General features: G+C 47.3%; 1 protein-coding gene across 1 annotated transcript in view; it reads right to left on the reverse strand.

The window, feature by feature from the left end:
• Nucleotides 1–13,254, reverse strand: part of TTLL4 (tubulin tyrosine ligase like 4) — a gene marked incomplete in the record, with an annotated part of 43,120 nt that overhangs the window by 22,840 nt on the left and 7,026 nt on the right. The window contains 1 exon segment of the mRNA XM_027768338.1: nt 4,759–4,854.

The following is a 13,254-nucleotide window of genomic DNA, read 5'->3' on the forward strand; positions in this document are numbered from 1 at the left end:
GGAAAAAAAAAAAAAAACCCTCAAAAAAAAAAAAAAAAAAAAAAAAAGAACCTTACCAACTACAAAGACTCAAATTCTATCCCACATGTCAAAGGGAAAAAGAAGAAAGTGGAACTTAAAACCAACCAACCACTTTACCTAAAGTGACTTTACTTCCAGCACCCATAAGAGGACAGGAGAATTTGGGAAGTAGAATAATGCAGACGAGAAGTTTTTTTTTTTTTACTTCAAAGCCCAGGTTTCAGATTGTGCTCATCTCAGGGAGGGAGAGCGTGCCTTGTACATATTCTCATTCAGTTTTTTCGATGCAAAACCTCTGGGCCAGCTTTGCAGTTCTAGGTTTCAAACAACCTGTGCAGCATGGTCACTTACCTTCTAAATATTCTCTGGTTTCCTAACTGTAGGGAAGGGAAGGCCTGCTTTCATGGCAGTAGCCAGGGGGGGGGGGGGAAATCACAAAACCTGCCCAGGTGAAGTCACTCTGGGACAATGCGGAAAGGAATGCTGGTATGCCCATGAAGTGTTTTCAGAGCGGAGGGCAAGAACTGGCCGAGAACGCTTTTTTTGCTCAAGTTATGTTTAAAACACAAAAACAGGGAGAGGACCTTGTGTTCTGATAAGAGAATTCTGGCCAAGGAAGATCCAGAATGCCTGTCTAGACTACAAGAATGGAGAATGCTAGCAAACAGCCTGCAGGAGCCACATGATGTCCCCCTCCTCCTGCAAGGACTGGCCAATGTGGATTCCTCCTCAGAGTAGGAAAAAACCACAACACATCACGGACAGTATTCAAAATGATAACGGGCCAGAAACAAATGCATAAATGCTGAATGCCAGTAACTTCAAGATGAGGTGGCAGGCCAGCAGGTGGCGTGGTGGCTGAGGTGCTGGACTCCCACATGGCTGACCATGGCTCAAGTCCCAGACCTGGTGGCTTGCTCTCTCACTTTTCCTCTCTCTCTCTGATGAGCACACATGCCCTGTTGCAAATTTTAAAATACTAATATTGATAAATAATTCTTTAAAAAGAAAAAAATGAGGTGGCATAAAATGAGCCTCAGAGAAGAAATACATTCATTCTTATGTAACAGATATAAGAATGTAAAGTTTTCCACTGAAAATGATGTATATGGTAATGTCTTTGATTTGACTGTCATGCACTGCATGCATACTTTGAAAAACCATATTATGTGCTGTAGAGATTTATAATGATTAAATATGAGAAAGAAAGCAAAATTAAAAAGAGCCTTTGCACAAGTCCAAGCAGTAGAAATACTGGGCAGAGGGCCGTTTTACGATTCGCATACGGTAGAGAAGCCTACGCTCCTGCCAGTGACTCTCCTAGAGAGAGTCACGTGTGTGTACACGTGTGTACATGTGTGTACGTGTGTCTTAAATACACTTAGCAGAGTCGCAGTCCCAACTCATTTAGTCCACTTCCAGGAACCCAACTCTCGTCCCACCAATGCAACATAACAGACCTAAAGCCAAGTGATGGGACGAAGGGTTAAGGAAATGACAGCTCTGCCTGCCACCCCCTGGAAAACAACCCCACGACCTGCTTGCATGTGCATCATGTTCGGGAATCCCTGTTCCTTCTCTTCACCTATAAAAAAACTAGTCATGGCCAGCAAGTGGCATGGAGGCTAAGGTAGTTGGATCCCACATGGCCGACTATGTGGTTTGAGTTCCAGACCGAATGACTTGAAAAATCACACCGGGTATGTGTAGGTACTTGCCCAAAATCCTGAGAGGAAAACGGAAAAGGGGATTGTGGTATGGCCATTTCCCGGGGTTGGGAGGGCAGGGAGACTTCTCACTTTCCTTCTCTCTCTGGCAAGTGCATATACCCTACAACAAAAATCTAAAAAAAAATCAGTCATATCTCACCTTCTCCAGGAAGCCTTCCCTGACTCCCCGTTGAACATTCCACATCTCTGTGCATTCTGCCATCATCATTCACATCAATCTACATCATTAAAAATGAACTTGGGGCCAGCAGGTGGCATGGTGGTTAAGGGGCTGGATTCCCACATGGCCAACTACGGTTTGAGTCCCAGACCTGGAGGTTCGTTTTCTCACTTTCCCTTGGTCTTTCTCTGTCTCTCTCTGGTGAATTTTAAAAATAATAACAATAATAAATAAAATTAAATAATTCTTTTTTTTAAAAAAATAAATAACTACCTTATCTACCTAGGAGCAAGGAGTACATTTTCCTCCCGCTGTTTTCCCTAACACAGTGTCTGACCTACAGTAAGTGCTCAGTGTTCTGGATAAACTGGAAAAGTACAGTAAAAGAAGGGGACATAGGGGGACCAGCAAAGTTAGTGTAATGGCTATGTCACTGGACTCCCACGTAGTCGACCGCGGTTTGAGTCCCGGAACCAGTGGCTTAAACTCACGCCGGGCTGTGTGTGCGTGCGTGCCCAAGATCCCGAGAGGAGAAATGGAGGAGAAGGGATTGTGGCATGGCCATCCCCCCTGGGGGGTGATTTCTTGCTTTTTGTCTCTCTCTGTCTTTCTGGCAAGCGCACGTGCCCTATAGCAAAAACCTCTCAAAAAACAAAACAAAACGAAACAAATACAAAGAAGGGGACATAAACTGGCACTTAACACGCGCTTGCTGGGGCTCCTAATGAATGTCACGCACATGCCTGTACCTTTCACCTATATCTCATTTAATTCTACCAGAAACTACATTCAGCTCACAATAATGTAAAGAATCTAATAATGAATCTAAGAAAAGTCCATTAACCCACCAGTAAAGTCGTATTGCTTAGATCAAAATTCAAGCTTGCCTGATTCCGCATTGCCTTCACACAGGAATGAAACACTCATTGAGTCTGCCCTCTCCCTTATCCCTCATCTTTGAGTACAAGACAGAGGCCAGACCGGAAATACTCTCCCACTGTCCATCCTCAGGCTCTTCGTGGGTGAAGTCACTGCTACCTCGTCAACACCACAGCAAATCCCCTCTCCCTTGTGGTCGTGGGCACCCGCCCTGCGGTACTGGGGGCTGGGTGAAGGGAACCCTTCCTTTCTGCATGCTGGTTGATGCTTGTCTCTCTACAACCCATCAGGGAGGTCCTCCGTGCCAGGAACACCGAACTCACGTGGCCAGGCACTCAGCTTGCTTGGCAGACTTATTATTTTTTTTAAATGACAGAGAGCACATATGTGGGCACACAAGACAGACAGACAGAGGAAGCACTCTCGAAAGGGGCTCATCACATGGTGATTTCCTTTTCCTAGACCCCCAGCTCCTCAGGTTCCTGGGCAGCAACATGCATATCTGGCATGTCTTCCAACCAGCCTAGGGACCCAAACCCACAGTCAGCATGTGGCTTCCAGTGATGCAGCCCAGGACACTGGAAACTGCAGCACTGAGGCTGGACTATGGCTTGACTAAGGGAAGACAAGGGAGGCTAAGGACATGCCCACTCCTGCCATCCTCAGAAGCTGCGGGGGCCTGCTCCCCGTCAGCGTGTAAAGCAGGGCAGTCGGACAAGTGCCCGAGTAAGTGGCTTCTCCTCTCTCTACTCACAGGATCCGGATCTCACACATCTCTGTGACGGTCATTTCCTACTTGGTTTCCTGTCATAGTCCCCAGGATGCAAAGGAGGGCAACCTAGAGAAGGGCCTCCCGCCTTCCTAAAAAAAAAAAATATGCCTGGATGCAAGGGTCAGGGAAATAAGATGATGTTTCTGTAACTCTCTAGGAAATAGCTAGCAAGGAAGATCCAGGGTTGGCTAAGATGACTGATGCAACCATTACGCCACCTGCTGCTCCTGCCACTGGTCAATTTTAAAAGAGCTTTAGAAGGTTCAAAATCTGAGAAGTAAGGGAAGGGAGAAAAATATTAGGTTGTCTGAAAAGACATGACACATTTTTGCATAGAAAATCATTATGGGGACCAGCAGTTGGCATAATGGCTATGTCGCTGGACTCCCATGTAGTTGACCACGGTTTGAGTCCCAGATCTGGTGACTTAAACTCATGCTGGGCGCGTGTGCGTGCGTGCCCAAGATCCCGAGAGGAGAATGGAGGAGAAGGGATTGCAGTGTGGCCATCCCCCCTGGGGGGGTGATTTCTCGCTTTCTGCCTGTCTGCCTCTTTCTGGCGAGCGCATGCACTCTATAGCAAAAACCTCTCCAAAAAAAGAAAAACATTATGACTTTCCCAGCATCCTAGAAGTTTCAAAAGCAAACACACTGAGAATAGTGCGTTCTGTCATAAAGTCAAAGCCCAGGTAGACAGATAATGCCTGGCACCCAAACTCCTGAGAGCACACACTCAGAAGGCAGTTTGGGGTAAGGTCATCAAATCTGTCCCCTGCGATATACCCTGGGCTCCGGAGACATCTGGGAGACCTTTCTCCCAGCTTCCCAATTTCTAAGTGCACTGTGATGATACACATTGTGTGTGTGTGTGTGTGTGTGTGTGTGTGTGTGTGTGTGTGTGTTTAGGATCCAAGAGACAGATCGCCTGTCTCCCAGACAGTATTTTAGGTTGAGACATCAGAGGAAAGAGAACAGGAAGAAAAGGTATTTAATTTATATATTTAGAAGGTCATGCACGGTGGCCTGTGGACATCTTGTTTCAAAAACACCCACCTTAAACAAATCTAAGCTCGTAAGAATAACTGATGATTACATAACTCACAGAAGACACCACAAGTTCCCTTTTCATTCGGTTTGCATACATTTTTAACCACAGATAAACACTACTGAAAGATAGGCAAAAACATTCACACTTACTCTCTTTGACGGAGTCCAGAGGATCCACCATCAGTTGAGCCTCCAAATCAGCAACTTGCAAGGAACTTACTATAGGAGCCAATAGACGGACCTCACCTGGAAGACAAAATGTTGAAAACTCTAAAATGCCACAGAGCAGATGATCTATATCATGTTATCTGTTCCTACAGGTGGATCCCGAAAGCAGGAGGGCTTAAGGGGAAAACGGGGTACAAACACTAAGCTATTGGCTGCAGAGAGCAAGTTTAGAAGCAAGCAAGCCTGTTTTTCTTGCTGAATTCCTCAATTTGGGTCCAGACAGGAAAATGCTCAGCTGAAAAGAAAGTAAAGGTTAACTGGGAGCAGAGGAGTGGAGGAGAGTGTTCTTGAGAAGCCAGTCCCACTGGCTCGCTCTCAGGACAATTTGGACTGTTAACAGTAGTGATCTTGGGGAGAGGGATGGGGTGAAGGGTTAAGCGTGCAGGGGGTGGGGGCGCATTTTCCTGTATACTTGAAGGCATCTGTATTGTTTGATTCTTTTTTTTCCCCTTTTCTTTTTTATTTTGGAGAGGTTTTTGCTATAGGGCGAATGCGCTCGCCAGAAACACAGAGAGAGAAAGCGAGAAATCACCCCCTCCCCCCCAGTGGGATGGACATGCCGCAGTCCCTTCTCCATTCTCCTCTTGGGATCTTGGTCACGCATGCACATGCGCCCGGCATGACTTTAAGCCTCTGGGTCTGGGACTCAAACTGCAGTCGACTACATGGGAGTCCAGTGACATAGCCATTACACTGACTGCTGGTCCCTGTATTGTTTGATTTTTAAAACAAAAACACGTATTACTTGGATGACGTTTCCCAGTCTCAGGCCACTACTACTCTTCATGGCCACACCGAATCGGCATCCACCACCTCCTGGGTGACCCATGGCAACCAGAGCGCTGACCAGCAATAATCACAGTCCATGCTGACACCACGCGGCTGGAACGTTCGGGAAAAGAGAGGAGAGAGGAAGTCCCGTGACCCCCATCGAGTAGTCAGGAGCGATCAGTGTCCGCCTACAGTAACCACTCACAGCATGGCGGCTGCCCCTCACACTGCCACCAAATGATCTGATCTTGTCCCCTCAGCCCTTTCATAAACTGTGACCAGGGGGAAAAAATGCAAGAACCGGGCAACCATTCCATTACAAAATTTCAGCTAGGACAAGCAGTAACTTTTCACAAAGGAAATAACTTGTCTTTTCACTTGGGAGCTTTTGTGAAACTTGTATCACCAATAATGAGATTTTTTTTTAGTCACAGAGAGATCTGGCTGAAAAGAGCAACTGAAAAGCGATTGAGACATACCAGAAGACTCCCTGCTATTTTCTTGTTTCTGGATCTTCCTATGGTTTGTATAACCAGATGGTTGGGATATCTGCAAACACTGGATGGAGAGAGTTAAAAAGTAACTATTGGGACCAGCAGATAGCCTAGCGGTTACGTCTCTGGACTCCCACATGACCAACCACAGTTTGAGTCCCCGACCCGGTGGATTCAATCTCACACTAGGCACGTGTGTGCATGCCCAAAATCCCAGGAGAAAAAGGGATTGCAGCATGGCCATCCTGCCTGGGGGGTGATTTCTTGCTTTCTGTCTGTCTCTCTCTGTCTCTCCAGCAAGCACTCGTGCCTTATAGCAAAAACAATTCTTTAGGAAAAAAAAAAAAAGCAACTGTTATCCATTTAGTATCTAGACTCTGGTTTCTAAATACTGTGGTATTAAGAAGAGTCAGAGCTTCCTGAATGGCCAATTCAGGGCCAGCATGGTAGTTAAGATGGCTGGATACCCACATGGCCGACCACGGTTCGAGTACTAGACCTGATGACTTGCTTTTCCACTTGCCCTCTCTCTGTCTCTCTCTGGTCAAATTAAAAAATAAAAAACAGGGGCTGGCCGGTGGCATGGTGATTAAGTGTGCCAGGCTCCCACATGGCTGATGGTGGTTCGAGTCCTGAACCTGGTGGCTTGCTTTCTCACTTTTTCTCTCAATCTGTCCTTCTCTGGTCAAATTAAAATAAACAAATACATAAATAAAGTTTTAAAAAAATTAAAAAAAAAAAACAATAAATAAAGCTAAATAAAATAATCATTTTTTAAAAAGAGGAAGAAGAAGAAACAGCAGCGGGGAGCCAGATGCTGCTGTCCGGCAGGCTGAGGCCACGTGGGAGACACAGGCACAGTGCAGGTCCACCCTAAAAAGCCAGCAGGGTGGTGCCGTCCAAGCTGCTGGGGCAACTGAGGCGCGAGGACCACGCGCTTATGACCAGTGTGGACAGCCCAGCACGACCTCGTCTAAAATGCCGCTCCACACACACACCCACACGTACGCGCACACTCCCTAGCAGGCTTTTCTGAAGAAACTGACAAGCGTATCAATGTGCATGAAGACGGAAAAGACCAGAAGGGCAAAAATGATTTGGGGGAAGAAATAAAAGAGGGTTTACACTGCGTGATTTCACAACTTAGTATAAAGCTGTACTATGGCACTGGCGCAGGGACAGTCCGCCACCTAAGTAGGACTGTTACCTAGTGCTATTTCCTTATTCTCGCCTAAAGAAACGGCGGAGGGAGAGACACAGAACTGATTTTCTTTTTCATTACTAGTGCGGTTAGAAACAGGCACAGACAAGAAACTTCTCTGTGGGGAACCAGCAGTTAGCGTAATGGCTATGTCCCTGGACTCCCCCGTAGTCGACCGCGGTTCGCGTCCCGGACCTGGTGGTTTAAAACTCACGCCGGGCGCGTGTGCGTGTGTGCGTGTGTGCCCCAGATCCCAAGAGGAGAATGGAGGAGAAGGGATTGCGGCGTGACCATCCCCCCTGGGGAGTGATTTCTCGCTTTCTGTCTCTATGTCTCTCTCTGTCTGTCTGGTGAGTGCACATGCCCTATAGTGAAAACCTCTCCAAAAAAAATAAATAAATAAAATTTTTTTTTTAATTAAAAAAAAGAAACTTCTCTGTGTACACATTTTTCTAGAGTTTGAATTTCTGAGTTATACAGATGATTTGGCACAAAACAAACTTACTCCTTCCTCCATTACCTGAAGAAGGCTTGACTGGGGAGGACCCATCTCTAGCCTAAGATGCAAAAATGGAAGTCACATGCCTTATGAAGGACCTCATAACTGCATACGTCTTTTAAATCTATTGCCACCTTAACGTGAACATCCAGAACACAGCACTGTAACCGGCCAGGGAGCCTGCAAACTGGCTCGATGGGAGTTCAAAGAAGACAAACTCGAGAGCCTGGCAGATGACATTTAATAGAATCACTCCCCGGGGCCCACCAGAATCAAGGAGTACAGACTGCTGCGTGGCCCTGCCCCTGGTGGATGATTTCTCACTTTCCCTCTTGCTCTTTCTCGCTGTCTGTCTGGCTAGAGCACCACCCCCTACAGCAAAAACTGGAAAAAAATTTTTTAAATAAAATAGTAAAGTGGGGGGCGCTGGTGGGCAGAGGTCCAGGTCTTAGAGGAGAAATGCTATTTTAACCTGATTCTACATGCAAACCTCACTGTCCAACAAAACACGAATCCTTCTCTTGCCCTCGCTGAGAAGCCTTGCTGTCAGCACGGAGCTGAGAAACAGGAACCTCGAGGCTGAGATAAGAACGGGGCCAGAATCAAGGACACAAGGGAGTACTGTGGGAAGCCTGAGGGTTTCTGTAACTACTATTGTTCGTGGAGGGCACACGGTCTCCTTTAATCTCCTTGAAATTAGATGGAATGTCAGATTTGGGTAAAGTTATGTAAGGGGAAGTGGGAGGAGGGACTAGAGAGCCAAGAATGATCAATCACATTCCTCCCTTGCCAGTTCATCTTTTAGCCAGGGGCAGGAAGTAAGCCACAATGACACAAAGACTTCACTGCAAACTGTCCAGGTGGAAGGGACAGGAGTCCATGCGACACAGAAGCTCTTAATGTGCCTGTGGTCATTATGACTCCACCCTGACCTCGGCACTCTCCACTTAGCTCAATCCATCAACAAGTCTTTCCAGCTTTGATCGGCCCTAAATCCGCCTATTCGCCCCCATTTCTGCAGGCATGACCTTAGTCAAGCCACCACATCGTCTTTCTGACCAGCTCATTTCCCTGTTTCTATTCTTACTCCTTCTATTTGCCTGACAGCGGCCACCATGTTCTTTTTAAAATGTAGCTTAGGGGCAAGCAGGCTGCGACGTGGTTAAGGAGCTAAACTCCCACATGGTCAACTGCGGTTTGAGGGTTTGAGTCTCGGAGGCTTGAGACTCACCCTGAGTGAGTTTGCAGCATGCTCACCCCCCTGGGTAGGTGATGTCTTGCTTTTTTCTCTCTAGGGAGTGCTGCACTGGCCTTAGAGCAAAAATCTCTCTTGGGGAAAAGAAAAAAATTTAAAGTCGTGTGATGGTTCCAAAGTCAGTGTGCTCTGACTCCTGACCTCCCCTCTGACCTTGTCCAGGGCAACTTCCCCCCTTATCCATATTCCTATTTTTGGGTCTTTGTTGTTCCCTCAAAACACCCAAAGCTCAGTTCCCTCCCTCTGAACTCGGCTAAAAGGTCCTTCCCTGTCAACAATATCTAATAGTGTCTCCCCCTTAATTATTCCCTATTACATTATCTTGGGCCATTTCCTCAGTTTCATTTTTCCACTATCTAAAATTATTACATTGATATATTAATATTTCCTTCTACTTGTCTAAAGAAACAATAGGATAAACAAAGAACTGATTGTCAGGGACAGCTGCTTTGGCATGGGATCTAGGTAGCATACTGTCTTGCAGGGCATGGAAACCACACGGCCAACCATGGGTTGGGATCCCAAGTCAACCTGAAACATGTCAGGCGCCAGCACCCAAGATCCTCACGAACTGGAGGCTGGGGGAAGGGGGTCACAGGTGACAAGGCTGCTGAGGGAGCCTCTTGCTCTCTCTCATGAACGAAAATAAATGTTTTTTTAAGAATCAGATTTTTAGGGACCAGCAGTTAGCATAATGGCTATGTCGCTGGACTTCCACATAGTCAACCGCGGTTCGCATCCTGGACCCCGTGGCTTAAAACTCATGCCGGGCACGTGTGCATGCGTGCCCAAGATCCCGAGAGGAGAATGGAGAAGGGATTGTGGCATGGCCATCCCCCCTGGGGGGTGATTTCTCGCTTTCTGTCTGTCTCTCTCTGTCTGCCTGGCGAGCGCACGCGCCCTATAGCAAAAACCTCTCAAAAAAAAAAAAAATCAGATTTTTAAAGAAAGGTTATCAATGGGGTTGGAAACAGACACAGATGATAGATTTTTTTTTTTTGAGGTTTTTCGCTATAGGGCGCGTGTGCTCACCAGACAGACAGAGAGGGACATTAGAGACAGAAAGCGAGAAATCACTCCCCAGGGGGGTGGTCATGCCACAATCCCTTCTCCTCCATTCTCCTCTCAGGATCTTGGGTACGCACGCACACGCGCCTGGCGTGAGTTTTAAGCCACCGGGTCCGGGACACGAACCGCGGTCAACCATGTGGGAGTCCAGCAACATAGCCATTACACTAACTGCTGGTTCCCAAGATGATAGATTTCTTACGTATGTGTTCTTCCATTGCTTTATTCTGAGCTATGTAAATGAATCTTCTAGTCAAAACAAATTGTATTTTTACATGAAAATTTCAATTAGTAGACATTTTTTTGATTGCCACAGAATGTATTGTTCATTATTTGTACGGCTTCTTCGTGAAGATAATTCACATGTTTAAAACACCCTCAAACATTTAACAGGGTATTATCAGGCATTATCACTTTAACTGGCGTTTTACTAACAAAATCACGAGTGCCTACATCTCTGGAAATCTTTCTTCTTACTTTTTTTTTGGAGAGGTTTTCGCTATAGGGCACGTGTGCTCACCAGAAAGAGAGATAGAAAGCGAGAAATCACACCCCAGGAGGGATGGCCACACCGTAATCCCTTCTCCTCTCTCATCTTGGACACGCAAACACATGCGCCCGGCATGAGTTTAAGCCACCGGATCCAGGACAGGAACCGCAGTCGACTACATGGGAGTCCAGAGATATAGCCACTAGCCAATCGCTGGTCACTCCTCTTAATTTAAAAAAAATAACACTGATGAACTAGCAGAAGCACTATCCATTCAGTGTGAAGCCAGTGAGTGTCAGCTGCACCTCCGATAAAAGTTCCATTGACAACAATTCTTGGAACTTGGACGTGGGCCACAGGGGCACATGCTGACTTCCCCAGGGACGAGGTGCTGCTCCGCATCCCAGAGGCTGCAGGCCCGCTGAGCTGCTCCCGCGTCAAAGCAGCAACCTCCCCGCCAGCGCCTCACGGCGCCAGGACATGGTCAAACCGCAGAGCTGCTACGAGCGGAGTGGCCGGTGACCTCGGCCTCGGCAACACGGATGGGGGTTACACATTTCTTCGCAATTCGTCTAGCTTCTCTTCCAGAATGAAAAATCTTTAAGAACAGGGATCCTGTTCACACGTTTACACCCAGCCCTGTACTGTAACCATGGCTCACTGAATACCCACTGAATAAGCAAATGTACCCATAACAGCCATGGAGAGTTCTCGGAGCCACTCCCAACACGACCCGGAATGCGTCACCACTGGCCATCAACCGGGGCTGGGAGGCGCTGGCAGGTGGTGTGTGCTTAGGGGCGCTGGACTCCCACGTGGCTGACCACTGTGGAGTCCTGGACCTGGTGGCTTGCTTTCTCACTCTGTCCTCCCCCCCACTCTGTCCCCCTTTGGTCAAATTAAACATAAATAAATGAAATAAAATGAAATGATTGTTTAAAAAAGGGGGGGGGTGGGAACCACACACCACAGCATCCTCCAGTGGCCACCAATGGGTACCCTACTTAGTGTCAGATCTCCCAGGTTAAGGGCTCAGTCCCACAGGGTGGCCCGTAACTTAGACGGCAATCCCAGGTTCTAACCTGTGCTTCTGACCGAGGGCCACAAACCAGGGTTCCCATGACCCTCACATCGCCACTCGCTGGAGTGGCTCACGGCACTCAGGGAAGTGCTACTTCTGTTTACCTGCTTATTACAAAGGACGTACGCGGGCAGCCAGATGGGCCATACACTGGGCAAGGTGTGTGGGAAGCGCTCCCGAGCTCCCGTGCCCCTCCCACCCAGGCACGCTACCCTCCAGGTCCTTGCGCACGGTCGGCACTCTGGGTTTCATTCCACGGGCACGGCCGTTTCAATCACTAGCCAATGGCAATCGACTCGACCCCTGGCTCCTCTCTCTTCCTCGGAGGGTGGGGGTTGGGATTGAAAGTTTTCAGACGCAGCTTGAGTCCCAACCTTTCCACGTGTACCTGTGTATTCCTCTCATCTGATATTACACTGCTGTTCACTCACTTTCTGTATGGATATGCGCCATAAGCTCCATGTTATTTTTTTTTTATTTTAATTTATTCATTCATTTTTTAATTTGACCAGAGAGAAAGAAGGAAAGTGAGAAAGCAAGCCACCAGGTGTCTGGGACTCGAACCACCGTCGGCCATGTGGGAGTGTCCTACGCCTTAACCACCACGCCACCTGCTGGTCCCCTCCATGAGGATTTTGATAAGGAAACTGTATCTGTAACAAATGCAGAGCTTTCTGGCAGGGCTCTGCCCACCCTGTTTGGCCTCTTCTTCAGCAGTTACTGTGCAAGTCTCCTCCCCTCAACAACTTCAAGGGCACCAAGGTTTCCCAGAACAAAGTTTGGGAAACAAACAGCTTGGGGCGTGACAGATACGTGTTCAAGTCAATTCTACTTCTGCGAATTTGTAAAAGATAAAACAAAAACAACTGACTAAAGGGATTAAGTGTGGAGGGTAAAGAACTGCAGGGCGTGGGGCTGGGAGAGGCATGGTGGTTAAAGGCAGTGGATTCCCACATGGTTGACCTTTCCACATGGTTGACCATGGTTTGAGTCCCGGATTTGGCGGCTTGCTTTCTCACTTTCCCCTTCTCTCTGTCTCTCTCTGTTCAAATTAAAATAATAATAACAACAAATGGAATAAAACAAATAATTCTTTAAAAATAATAATACTTAAAAAAAAAAAAAAAACCTGCAGGGCATTTTGTAAACAAAATGGCCTCAAACATCCCATTTTTTGCTACTTGCATGGGCGCCTCAGCCCTAACTCCTTCACCAAGTACAAGACTGCTTTAGCTCCAGATTGTCCCCTTCTACCTACCCAGTCTCAGAACATCCTACCTATCTTTAGTTACTGCATCCAGAAGCTGCCTGTCCAGTTCTGACCCCCGTTGTGGGGTAACTCCGCCGTAAGTTTCTTCCTTTAAGTGAGCATGAATGATTAAATCTATCGCTGCTGTCTCAAACCACCAGGCCTCTGGGATCAGACCCAGCCCAGCGTGGACAAGGTATCCCTTTCTACAGATGAGGACATCACTCTCCTACTTCACAGGAGGGTGTAGCTCTTGGGATGTGCGGTTTCCTTTTCCTCCTCCATCGAGGTGTTTCCCTTGGTCAGCAGG

The sequence above is a fragment of the Tupaia chinensis genome, unplaced genomic scaffold (assembly GCF_000334495.1).
Source record: "Tupaia chinensis unplaced genomic scaffold, TupChi_1.0 Scaffold145907_1, whole genome shotgun sequence".
In the NCBI taxonomy this organism is placed as follows: Eukaryota; Metazoa; Chordata; class Mammalia; order Scandentia; family Tupaiidae; genus Tupaia; species Tupaia belangeri.